The sequence below is a fragment of the Euwallacea fornicatus genome, chromosome 34 (assembly GCF_040115645.1).
Source record: "Euwallacea fornicatus isolate EFF26 chromosome 34, ASM4011564v1, whole genome shotgun sequence".
Classification (NCBI taxonomy): domain Eukaryota; kingdom Metazoa; phylum Arthropoda; class Insecta; order Coleoptera; family Curculionidae; genus Euwallacea; species Euwallacea fornicatus.
The window spans coordinates 305,156-317,908 of NC_089574.1; the positions used below are offsets into that span (position 1 = coordinate 305,156).

The window sequence follows — 12,753 nt, forward strand, 5'->3', positions numbered from 1 at the left end:
TGATCTAAACAGTTTCCTTTGTTCGGGTTAACGGCAAAAGCGATTTATGCGTGTACGGTTACCTTCCTTAGCATTTTCCCCAAACTGCCGCAGTGGATCATATGCGGAACAGCGATACGATGGAAAGGTCAATGCGGTCCTCTTGTTTGACATAACGGTCGCATTGTTAATGTATGTGTGTTAGTAATGGATAATTCAAGTATGGTTATAGAACTGGGAGATTAGCTCTGAGGAGTACGATGGAAATTGTGTAATTGAAGAGATAAAGTAGTCTGTGCAGAAGTATTGTGCGGCGCTCATAACTGTATCAAGGAGATGAGCAAATAAAGCAAAGGAATTATTCATTTCGTATGGTAACAGCGATATTCGAGATTTAACTCGTTTGTTTTTGTCGATATGCGGATAACTTGTTTAGCATACGAATATAGACAAAATGCAGACATAAATGTGAGTTAGCAATTTGAATTTTCCTCCAGGAGGAGCATGTAAAAAATATTGAAAAAAAGTATGCCGCCAGAGGTAATTTTTATCATAGTGGCTTCAATGCATACATTCTCTAAAACGCAGATCTACACATATTTTATTAAATAATCATTTTTTAACTTTCGAGGTGGATAAAGATGCAGAAGAGGATGAAGAGAAGTAGAAGGAAGAGGATAAGGTTAATTGATAAAGTGGAGGAGTCCGATAGTTTTGAAGTTCTGGAGAGTAGTTCATTTGCTCCTAACTTTAGAGACTAAAATGAAAACATCTATACGACATTTTTAAGAAATGTCTAAATTAGCAAGTTAGAATGATTTGCGAAAGCTCTAATTTATTTATTAGAGTTTTACTGTCATGGACAATTATTTGTTTCACAACAAGATTAGTTCTAAAAAAGCTAAAACCCCTGAACCTACTTTTCTTGGCTAAAGTCCGAAATTGGAGAATTAGTTTCCGAAAGTTTTAAGTTTGGTCAGGCCCATTGATCCCTTGCCAGGAATTATTCCCACTCCATGCTTTCAGAGGCCAACTTTTTTCTTAAACTTTACATCCGTATTGCTCAAAAAGAAAGTTTATCGCGGAGATATAAGCAAAAAAAGCCGTTGGATACACAGGCATTATTTTTTAGCAATCTAATTAACGAAGTTTTAGATATTTACCCGAATCAAGTTATACTCGCCGATGGCAGAGACAAAAATAACTTCGGAAGTTCCATTAGAAGTTATTGAAGACAACAGAACAAAAAATGACATAAATACAAACGTAATTGCTGGATTGTTCGCAAAGTTGTTAAAAACGCCGTCAGGAAACTTAGCCATTCTCCCGACAACGTCACAAAGTTTTTCGTGTGCGGGCTTTTCAATTATCGAAATGCATTCTTCCTCGATGCCGACTTTTTATTTCGTGTTTGTTTTGAAGCAGAGCAGCGGTCAAAACACGTCGAGAAATATTTATATCAAATCCTGCCAAACTTTCTTTCCATTTCGTCCTTTTTATTGAACTTTATTTGCTCAGCTACGAAGTTTATTATAGTTCACTACCATTGCTGCTGTGCTGCCGCTTGGTTTCTGTTTAACTTTTGAAATGTGCTCGATTTCCTTTTAATTTCTTCGCAACAGGGATGTTTATCGTGGTTTGCGAATTTCCTGTTTGCGCTAGAACTGAAAGTAACAAAAATAATAATAATAAGCATTTGATTTTGCTCAAATTCCTATTAGCAATTGATAATAATTCACTAACATTTCATAATATCACTAATATTCCATAATATCACAAATATTCCATAATATCACTAATATTCCATAATATCACAAATATTCCATAATATCACAAATATTCCATAATATCATTAATTTTTCCATAATAACACTAATATTTGCTTAAAGCATCTTTATCCATGTACAAAAAACTGGATATTATGCAGATTTAAACGGGAACAAAACCTGTTGAAAGCGCAATCAACATCAAGTTGAAATGTAAATCGATTCATAGCTAAACTAGTCAAAATGAAATAAGGCCCCTTGTGATTATGCTTGCAATTTCGTTCGTTTTTGGATATGGACCAATGAGGACTCGTTTTCTTTATAGATGAGTCAAGATATCGACTTAACCGCAACGACGCACGTATTCGAGCATGGAGACCTAGACGTGAGCGATATTTACTGTAAAATGTGAGAGAAACTGTCCATTTAGGAAGGAGCTCCTTTATGGTCTAGAGAGGGTTTTTTCCGCAAGGCGCATCAGTCTGCATATCTTTCGAGATGGAATTGTGAATGTTCGTCGTTACTTAGAAGATATTGTAGACCGTTACGTCATCCCATTCGCAGCAAAAGAAGATCTAAACTGTGTTCTTCAACAAGATAATGCGAGACCACACACCGCGCGGTTAGTAACACAATGCCGTCAGGAGCACAATGAAGTTTTGAAGTGGCCAGTCAATTCGCCAGACCTGAATCCCATAGAACATCTTTAAGATGTTCTTCAGAAAGGGTTAAGAGATCGTCAATCTGCCGAAAATTTAGATAGTCTGGCAGAAATGCTCCAGGAAAATGGAACGATATTCCACGAGAAATGACAGAAAACCTAATCAACTCTATGCGCATACGGTGTCAAGAAGTCTGATTAGCCCGAGGCAGACACACTCATTATTAATTCTCTTTGTCTATTGTATTTGTTAAGTTTACTCCAACAATACAATTAGGTAAAAAATTAAATATCTACAGTCATTCTTTAATATCTTTATCACTTGTGGCTCAATTTTTAAAAACTAAATGTTATGTTTATGCTTGATGATTCCCTAAGTAACCCAATATTTTTTAAGTTTTCAAAAATGTAGAATTAACTTTATCAACATTCAAATAAGTGATTCTTAATTTGTTTTGATAGATTTACAAATGGGTAAAAGTATACTTTACACAATGGCAAATATTTAAAGTGATTAGGATGGAGAGATTTTAAGCCGTCCATTAAAAAATGGTGAAGAGTAATTTTTTGGCATGAACTCTTATGAATGTACACATAACTATTGGACCATAGTTCAAAGCAGGAAAAGACTTTATCAAAGGCCCAAACGACCGAACAATCTCCTTTATTATGCGTCACTTTATATTTTACTCAATCTACTACCATATGCAGAAACGAAACAAGCTTAACTCCACATTCATGGCAGAATAAAGCAGAGAATTATAGAACTGATATAAGAATTGAATTGCGTTAGCTTTTAATTTCATGAAATTGTCGTTCAATTCACGCATCTTAAGCTCAATTAATTACTGACACAGTATCAAATTTCGTGCTGGAAGTTGGCAATGTCTGAACAGCAAGTACGGTCAATGAAAGGCAAATTCAGGTATCCATAAATCCGTCAGTGGAACAAACACGAATTTGACGGGAGCAATCAGTCACTCGAATCGAGACAGACGAATCCTGAATCCCTCGTTACTTTAGCAGAAACACATCAATCCTTTCGAGGTAATGGGTTGGCTCGAAACTATTCTCTAAGTATCAAATTTCACAGGCGATATATTTTCATCAGGGACTTGAATTAGAACCTAAATATCGGGTTAAGCTAATGCCTTCGAGGATTTGGGAGTTGCTGTTTCGCTTAAAACAGACGGCCTCTGCTTGCGCTGACAAAATCCTTATACACCCATAAAATACTGATAGAGAACCCTCTTTTTACGTCAAATCCCATTCGGAGCTAATTCACTTCGGCCCGATTCCGAAAAGACTGTTGTACTTGGTGTCGGGCCTAAATATCGCCCTAAATAAATAAAAGCTTTTTCATTTATCAAGGGAAATTTAAGGTGAGCGACGACCAATAAAGACTTAAAAGGAATCTTAAATAAGGGCTTTAAAATATAAATAGGCGGGAATTTCGGATCATTCTGCCGCATCACAATGAACCGATTAGATTATTTCGATTGTTGGAACGTGCGCTCGAAATCTTCACCAAACTATTTAAAAAGTCAAAGCTTGTTTCTTCAACTATAAGTATTAAAGAGGTGTACTCTACCTATAACATCTTATATTGGCCGACTTTGAAACTGCAGGATAGATATGGCCCAAACTTTCGCGAGTTATGATATTAGATTCAGGAAGGAACTTACGATATTCGATTCGACTGGCTCGAGTATGAACTTTAGTGCGATTCCGCACATATTAATGCCGGTGTCTTGGAACCAGGCTACGGGTCTATGGCAAATTTATTGGCTTTAGTTTAGCTTCGCTCTATGCGAACTTCAGAGCATCTTTAAAGCATTTTAATCCGAATTTGTGTCGATTTTATTCAATACCAAACCTTATCTTATGCGAGTTTTCTGATATTTGAAAGTAGGAATGGAGACTATTTGGATGTAAAATAAGTGAACATAAACAGACGTATACGATCAAGCAAATAAATTGCAAAACGCCTGAGGTTGTCCAACAGTAGAGATGCAGGTTGCGTGAATTCAATGACTTCTTGAAATTTCCTGAAATTAATATTCCCATATCCGAGTCAAGCTTTAGACCATCAAGTCGCTTCCAGTACTCTACAACATTGCAATATTCGAAGAATGTTGTAGTTGAAGAGCAACTGTAAGCTAAAATTTGCTCGCATCTTGAGACGGATCTGTGTGGACTTAATGTTTTTCTGCAGTAAAACTCCTCTAAGGCCAAGATTTTCGATCTCCTAGCACCATTGCCAGCAAGATCATTTACGTGAAAATTAAGAAATTAGCCAACGTTCTGTCGATTAGGTTTTTTCAGTCAGAGCTACAATCCGCACAGATGCGTATCAAGGTGAGAAGAAAAGAGTTTCCTAAACTTCTGGTAACTTTTCGAGAAAGATAGTTAACATAGAAATGACGAAAGGAAAACAGGGCATTGGTCAATTTGTCTATTTCGATGGAAATTGTCTTGTTGGCAAAGTTACCAGGAGTTTGAAAACTAGATCACCTTTCTGGCAACTTTGGAAGACAGATACGATGGAACCGCCCCAATACTCTGCCTTTATTTTAATGTTTCCATGGAAATTATTCTCTTGGTAAAGTTGCTAGGGCTGTCCCGCAAATTTAGTATGTGGAAGAAGGTTTCTAAAAACTTTTGAAGCACAATAAACTATTCACATATTTTCGCAAGATCTCTACTCTCAAAAGGTCAGAAAAGTCGCTACGTTATTTGTAGTTTTTAAAAAAGATTTCCTCAAGGTATGCAACAAAATATACAGGGTAAGTCGGGAGGATCGTGCCAAACTTCAGGAGCGTGTTGTACATGAAAAATAAATGTAAAAAAATTCAAATGTTGTTATCCGATTTTCGTTTGTTTACAAGTTATAGCGTAAATAAAATTAAAACATAAAATTTTAAAAATTTATAAATTTTATTTTTATAAAGTCGAAAGTAATTTTCAACATAAGTTTTCAGTAAACGTGTGGTGTGGTATGATTGAAAGTTATTTAATTGGCCCTTTTATTTTGGAGAATCCCCTCACGGGAGAACGCTACTTGAATATCCTTCAAAATGAATTGCAGAGACTTTTTGAGGATGTTCCTTTAAACATCCGAATCCAAATGTACCATCAGCAGGATGGGGCTCCCGCACATTCTGCTCGACAGATTAAGCAACATTTAGACGAAACGTTTCCTGGACGTTGGATTGGTCGTGGTAGCCCTATTAGTTGGCCTCCAAGGTCTCCAGACCTCACACCACTAGACTATTGTTGGTGGGGTTGGTTCAAGACTGAAGTGTACAGAGTAAAAGTGGACACTCAAGATGCACTAATTCAACGCATTAGAAATGCTGCGGCTGCCATTAAAGAAAGACATGAAACAATCAGGAGCGCAACGAATGCTCTTCATAGACGAAGCCGAAAATGTTTAGAAGTTAATGGCGATATTTTTGAACATTTACTATGATATCCAAACGTTAATTTATGGAATTTCTTATGAAATTTATAAATTTTTCAAATTTTATGTTTTAATTTTATTTACACTATAACTTGTAAACAAACGAAAATCGGATAAGAACATTTGAGTTTCTTTACATTTATTTTTCGTGTACAACACGCTCCTGAAGTTTGGCACGATCCTCCCGACTCACCCTGTATACATACATTCAATTAGAAATCTAGATTTAATAACAGGGCAAAGATCGGAAAAGGTGGCTGAATTTCAGTTTGCTAGAATTACTATGCAACTTCGCGAACAGCCAATGTTTGCAAATTGGCTTAAACCCGTTTCTACTCCATCATCAACTGAAATTCAGTTCACTTCACGAATCGTTCTATTTCATCTCTAGGAGAGTTTCGAACGCATTTTTTTTTTAAATGAAATTTAACTACAGTTAAAGGGCCGGCAACAAACTATTGTCGACTTCTCATTTGTCCTTTCCAAACGTATCCCCATTAACACTCGCAGGTTTCAGGAAAAGTTACGTTATTTTTTTCTTTCCGTCCTCATTCCTTAGTTAACAATGTTTTAGCAAGTCTTGAAAACGTTAATGCAAAAACTTGTAAGCGCATTAATGCCAAAAAGCTTCCAGCATGAGCATCATAACAGCATAGAAAGTAAAAAAGCCACAAGGTGCGCGATTGATAAATGAGCCCTCTAGATTCAGCGCAACAAACTATTTTTAATGTTTATTAATTAATCAGCGCTTCTGAAAGATAGCATCATTTATCAAGCGCTCATAAAAGCTGTTTTTCATTAACAATCTGTGTGGCTGCGGTGGCGGCGAAGTGACGCCCCCCGCTCCCATCTTTCAATCTTCTGGATTAAATCGGGATAAAAAAGATCATTGTGGCGATATGGAAGGTATTGAAAAATGCACAGCTTCGGAAATCGTTAGTTTGCCTGATTAGTCGCACAGGTCCGGCATGGCCCGCGGCACCGTTCAATCTCTCGTCAATCATCGTTGTCGCCGTGCCAATGAATCCAGCGGATTGATCATGGAAAAGAGTAAATCACGCCATCGGCAATCCAGTTAAGGATCTCGCAATTTATTCCACTAGTAACGCAAATTGAAAATAAATCCAGTCGGGACCCGTTTTCTAAGTGCTCGAATGCGGACGGTTTTCAACGGGCACAGCGATTTAATGAGCCCCTTATTGTCGAGATTTTTAAAAATAAATTTAATGAATGGCGCCGCGTTGAAGTACGCGTTGCATGCGGACGATTTTTGCTCGTTAAGGCTGCGTTGGCAAAACGGCTCAGGACCGGTTCTGAAAAAAATCAGCCCAATTTGCAGATACGAGGGCTATCTTTTAACTTTTTCGCATAGCGTTGGAATAAAACAGCTGATGGCTTTTAAAGACTATTGTTTTTCGAAGCATTCTCCTCAAAGATAGGAGAGAAGCCCTAAAGATAAAAGAACACCCGCTTATGCGGATTAATAGTCTCGGATTACGAACATCTTATTTGTGCCCCCGCTACCACTGGACTGAATCATCTAAGAATCGATATCGGTACAAAAATATACACACAAAAGCACGAATCATAGAATTAATGATAACGACGATACAATGACCTACAAACCCTCAAATAATTTTACACTCTTTTTTGTGAGTTTGAGCTTATCAGCTTGAATCACAGTACCAATGAACCCCACGAAATAATATGGTACGAGAATTGTCTTTTAAGGGAGAAAATGCATATAGAGAACATTTTTTGAGTATTTGTGTTCTTTAAAATGAGAAAAAATATCTTTAAAATATTCCAAGAAAACTGTGAAACTGATTTCGAATTTCCTTCTGTATTACTTCTTGCTAAAACCGCGATGGCGTCAGGTCGGCCGGAGTGGACAAGCAGTGGAGCCACTCGGACCAGAATAATACAACCAATCACTTCCCCTTCACCAAAATGTGCAAATTCATATTTTGTCCATATCCTGTGAGGACTTGTTAAAGGAAGGTCTGGTTGAAAGGCGTTTAGGCGATCATTCGCAGAACGCAAATGAAAGTTTGAACGCTTGGATTTGCTGTTTTTTTCTCTAAAATTTTACACGCGTTTTTTCCGAAATATGAAATTTCGCATGTGGCACACGATAATTCAAAAACGACTTCACCTATTTTGCTTAAATTTTGAGAGAATCTTCCTCAACTCATTGGTCTTTGCACAATCCTCTCGAATATTTCTTGTTTAACGCTATAAAAATACTGTCAACTACAAATTCTAAAAAAGACATTATGTTTTTTTTAACATTTCCGTTTTTCGAATTTTCAGAATTTTCACAGCTTTTCAGGTTCATGCAAAGTGTGTTTCCATAAATTCACGAAAAATGTTTGATACTTTTGTTACAGATGATTTCACTAACCTCCACAGTGTACCGCAGATTTTTGACTTGTTTATTTTAAGTCGCTATTGTCTCACGGTTAAAAGGTATTAAAAAGAGGTAGTTTGTAGTTATGATAGCCAATTATATAAAATTGAAAAAATCTTGAAAAACAAATGTTCTATACAGGACTGGGTGAAAGTCCGGCATAAAATGAACATCTTTTCACCGAGTAAATTTAAAAAAAACCGTTGAAACATGTTAACTGATTTTAAGTTGGACGTATTTTTTGGCTGTAAAATATATATTCTCCTTCAATTTCTTAGCTGCAATCCTACCCAACTTTTTTTAAATGGAAACATGTTGTGTGAAAGCTCGTTAGAGAGCTTATAAGACACGGAACCTTAGCATATCCTTTTTTTCTTTGAATTTTGTAGTTATTAGGAAATAAAAAAACTCTTTTAAAAACAAAAAAATTACGAATAGCTTCTCAGTTATATCTACAAGTTATTTAACGGAGCAGATGCTGAAAATCTTCTTCATCCTCTGTTTGGCATGCTCCCAGACAATAGTAAACCCCAATAAAAATTAATATCAATGTTCTTATGTTTTAAAACGGAATAAAAAATATATTATTTATTTATATTTTTAAATAATATATATATATATATATATATATATATATATATATATATATTATTATTTATCGCGACAATCAACGTGGTATAAAAACTGCAGCAATTTTTTTCGCCTTTTGAAGTACATCTTGATATGCTGAATATCACTTTACTTGCTTACTTACTTTATCAATATAAAATAAAAACTCAGTTAGAATTAAACATTACACAACATTTAAAACAAACAATTAAACAACTGCATGTAGATATTCATTTTTGTCGGGGTATACCATCGCCTGGGAGCATGCCAAGTAGAGGATGGAGGACATTTTCAACATCTGCTACATTAAATAACTGGTAGATAAGTCTAACAAAATATTCGTTATTTTTTTGGTTTTGAAATAGTTTTTTATTTCTTAATAACCATGTACATAAAAAAGTGTGGTAAAATTCCACTTTCAACAAGCTTTTCAACGAACCAACACACGACATGTGCTTCCAGTAAAACGACAAGCTGTGTAGGGTTCTAGGTGACAGATTGAAGGAAATATTTCGTTTTATTACCAAAAAAATGCGTATCATTCAAAATGAACTCACGTGTTTCAGTGTTTTTTAAACCATCCGTTGATGAGATATTAATATTATTCCGGAGTATTGCTCAGCCCTATATGTGCGTCTCACCTTAAGTTATACGTTTAGAGATAGAGCAAAATGGTACGTAGCTTTGAAAGATTTAATTGTTTATTAAAGCTTTCTCCACGAAAATCAATGCACTATGGATGGCCTAGAACCATCTCTGGAAGCAGTTATTCCATTTGACTTTTGGTACATTAAAAGTAACATTCTGATGACTGGAACCTTCGATTGCACAGTTCGTTCTTCATTTTCAGGAAAGGTAAAGAAATGGTTCATCAAGCATGAATTTTGCTTCTATATTGTTAAGTTGGATCTTAAAAATATAACTCAATCAACATCTTCGTAGACAGCTAAATGAGAAACTTAAAAAATTCATACGCCCATATTGAGGGTAGGACATGATAAATTGGGTGTTAGCTTTAATACCTGGATTGAAATCTTACTTTTCGGGTAAGAAGCTCAGTTTAAAGAAAGTTTCCAATTGAATTCAACATGTGGAAAAATAATTAAATAATATTTTAAAATATTCACTGTATAAAATAGGAGTTCCTGTCAAATGTTAAATGTTTTCGAAGTATAATGGATAGGCGGGTTCTAGTATGAAAGTTTAGCAGTGCTGTGTTGCATCATTTGACGTCTAACAGTCATGGTGAGGTAACTCCGCAAGCTATACGCTAACGCTAATTACGTTTACGTGTATTAATACCGTGACATTTATTTAGTGGCTTAAAAACTTTCTTCTAAATGTCAGAGACGTAGCAAGTTTAAAGTTGTTTATGAGCACAAGTAAATCGATTTAATTTACAAATTATTGTGCGGGTCGCACGCACCGGGGTTTCTAATAAATGATATTAACGATTTCTTTCCAGAAGTAAAATAACGTAATTTTCTGAAAAAAAAAGTCAGAAGCTTAAGAAGTTTAAGGTTGTTTATTAGCGCAGGGAATTGAATTCAATTTAATTGCGAACATTTCATAAACGGTTAGAGGTACGATTTTCTTTTGCAGAATACACCTCTACTCTAAAAGAGTTCAGCGCATTTAAATTAATAAAAATATTGAAGTTATCGACATTTATAAAAATGTTGGTTCGATTTTTTGTACCTCGTTAAGAGCTAGAAGGAGAAGTTTAAAACAGATGTTTTAAATTCATTTATTGTACCCAAAAATCCGTCTTAACGTAATGCCAAGTGCATAAATCAATGAAAACTCTGAAATTTATTCCCAATTTACAGAAGCAAAAATACTTTAACACCCTATACAGGGTGATTCATTGGGAATGGGAGATGGCGAAACCCGAGATAGGGGAGACCAAAATATGACGGTTGGACGCGGCATGTCTTATGTCAATATTGCGCGTTTCAGAGCTACAGGGTGTTAAAAGTTAAAATTCCTTAATAACTTTTTGTTTTCATAGCATCAAAACCAAAATCGGTGTACTTAGGTTTTGTAAGATACCAAATAAGGATTTTGATCTAATTTTTACGAAATTTCTAGAGGGTGCAAGTTACAACCCACCGCTTCGATATATTTGGTCATATTTTTTTATGAGTACAACTAAGGTGAAATATTATTCAATGTATTGAAAAAGCGTCTATTTTTACTCAAAAAAGGTATTCTTGTTCAATCCCGATATCTCCTTTCGTTTACGAGATTTTTACCTATAAGCTAATTCGTATCCTTCCATTTCAAATCCTCAAAAACGGAGGTGGCTGTGATTCACTTGCATAGCAACGCATTACTTAGCAATTGTTTCTTTAGCTTGTCAAAAAAAAAAAAGAATTATGTCAAAAAATTCAACAAGCAGCTGATGAAATCAAGAATAACGTCGATATGCAATTTAGAATGGAAAGACCTTTGAGAAAAAGGTTAGTAAAGTGCATCGAGGTGGAAGGTGGTCATTTTGAATATCTGCTTAAATAAAACTTATTTTTCATTTGTTAATGGCTTTTCATTTGTTTAATGCGGCAAAATATTTATTTGAAAATGAATAAAACCGAGTTGAAATGGAAGGACACGAATTGACTTATAGGTAAAAATCTCGTAAACGAAGGGAGATATCGGGATTGAACAAGAATACCTTTTTGCGTAAAAGTAGACGCTTTTTCAATACTTTGAATATATATATATATATATATAATTGATAAAACTTGACCTTAGTTGCACTCATAAAAGAAAAGACCAAATATATCGAAGCGGTGGGTTGTAACTAACGCCCTCTAGAAATTTCGTAAAAATTAGATCAAAATCCATATTTGGCATCTTACAAAACCTAAGTACACCGATTTTGGTGTTGATGCTATGAAAACACAAAAAGTTACTAAGAAATTTTAAAATAAAATTTTAACTTTTAACGCCCTGCAACTCTGAATCGCGCAGCATTGACATAAGGCATGTTGCGTCCAATCGTCATATTTTGGTGTTCCCTATCTCGGGTTTCGACGTGTCCCATTCCCAATGAATCGCCCTGTAGAATGAAAATAAGTAACTTTTGTATCAGGCAAGTTTAGCTGAGTCGCTCTATTTTTGGTATTCTCTAGCACTCAATATGCATTTGTGCTATTGTTTCTGGGAACACATACAACACGCTGTTTGAAAAAAATTATTTAAGACGCTTATAAAAAACATAGTTTAGGCACCCCGTGCACCTGAGCTTTTGAGTAGCAGGATTTATGATTTTTGTTGAAATAAAATAAAACAATTTCCTGATTTACATATTAAGTGTCACAGAAGTAGCAATTAAGGGTACAATGTCCGGAAAAAGTTCTATTCAATTGACTAAGAAGAAATGTTTATCATTTCTCCTTCTTAAGCAGAACCCTGCATTGGAAGCTTTGTTTAAAGAATGACAAACGGTGTAAAAGACACATCCGTTTAAAAGTCCTATACAGTGGAATTTTTACCAGATAAATTGAAGGAGATGGAAAAAGAGTCGTGTGGCATACTAACTAACAGGAAAACCAATGAACCAAAAATATAGCTCCCAATATGGCATATTCTCCGACCCTGCGAGCATTCGCTCGAGCAAACACAGCCCGAAACGTTTAAACTAAATAATAATTATTCAGGACTAAATCTTGCAGTTTCAGGATCCCATTGTCGAGTTAGTTGAAGCACATCAATCCCTTGCACTTAATGTTATATGTTTATCTAAACCGGTTGTCTAAGCATCAGATTTCACGCTATCGAGCATTGAGCGTGCTATTGTGTCCAATTTCGCAATTCAGAGGCTTTCGACTGGTTTGACGCATAAGGAGCGACGTATTTCTAT

At 35.4% G+C, this 12,753-nt stretch overlaps 1 protein-coding gene across 5 annotated transcripts in view; it reads right to left on the reverse strand.

The window, feature by feature from the left end:
* The window catches only part of Rbp6 (RNA-binding protein 6), a 513,430-nt gene that overhangs the window by 109,869 nt on the left and 390,808 nt on the right, over positions 1-12,753 (reverse strand). The window lies entirely within an intron of this gene.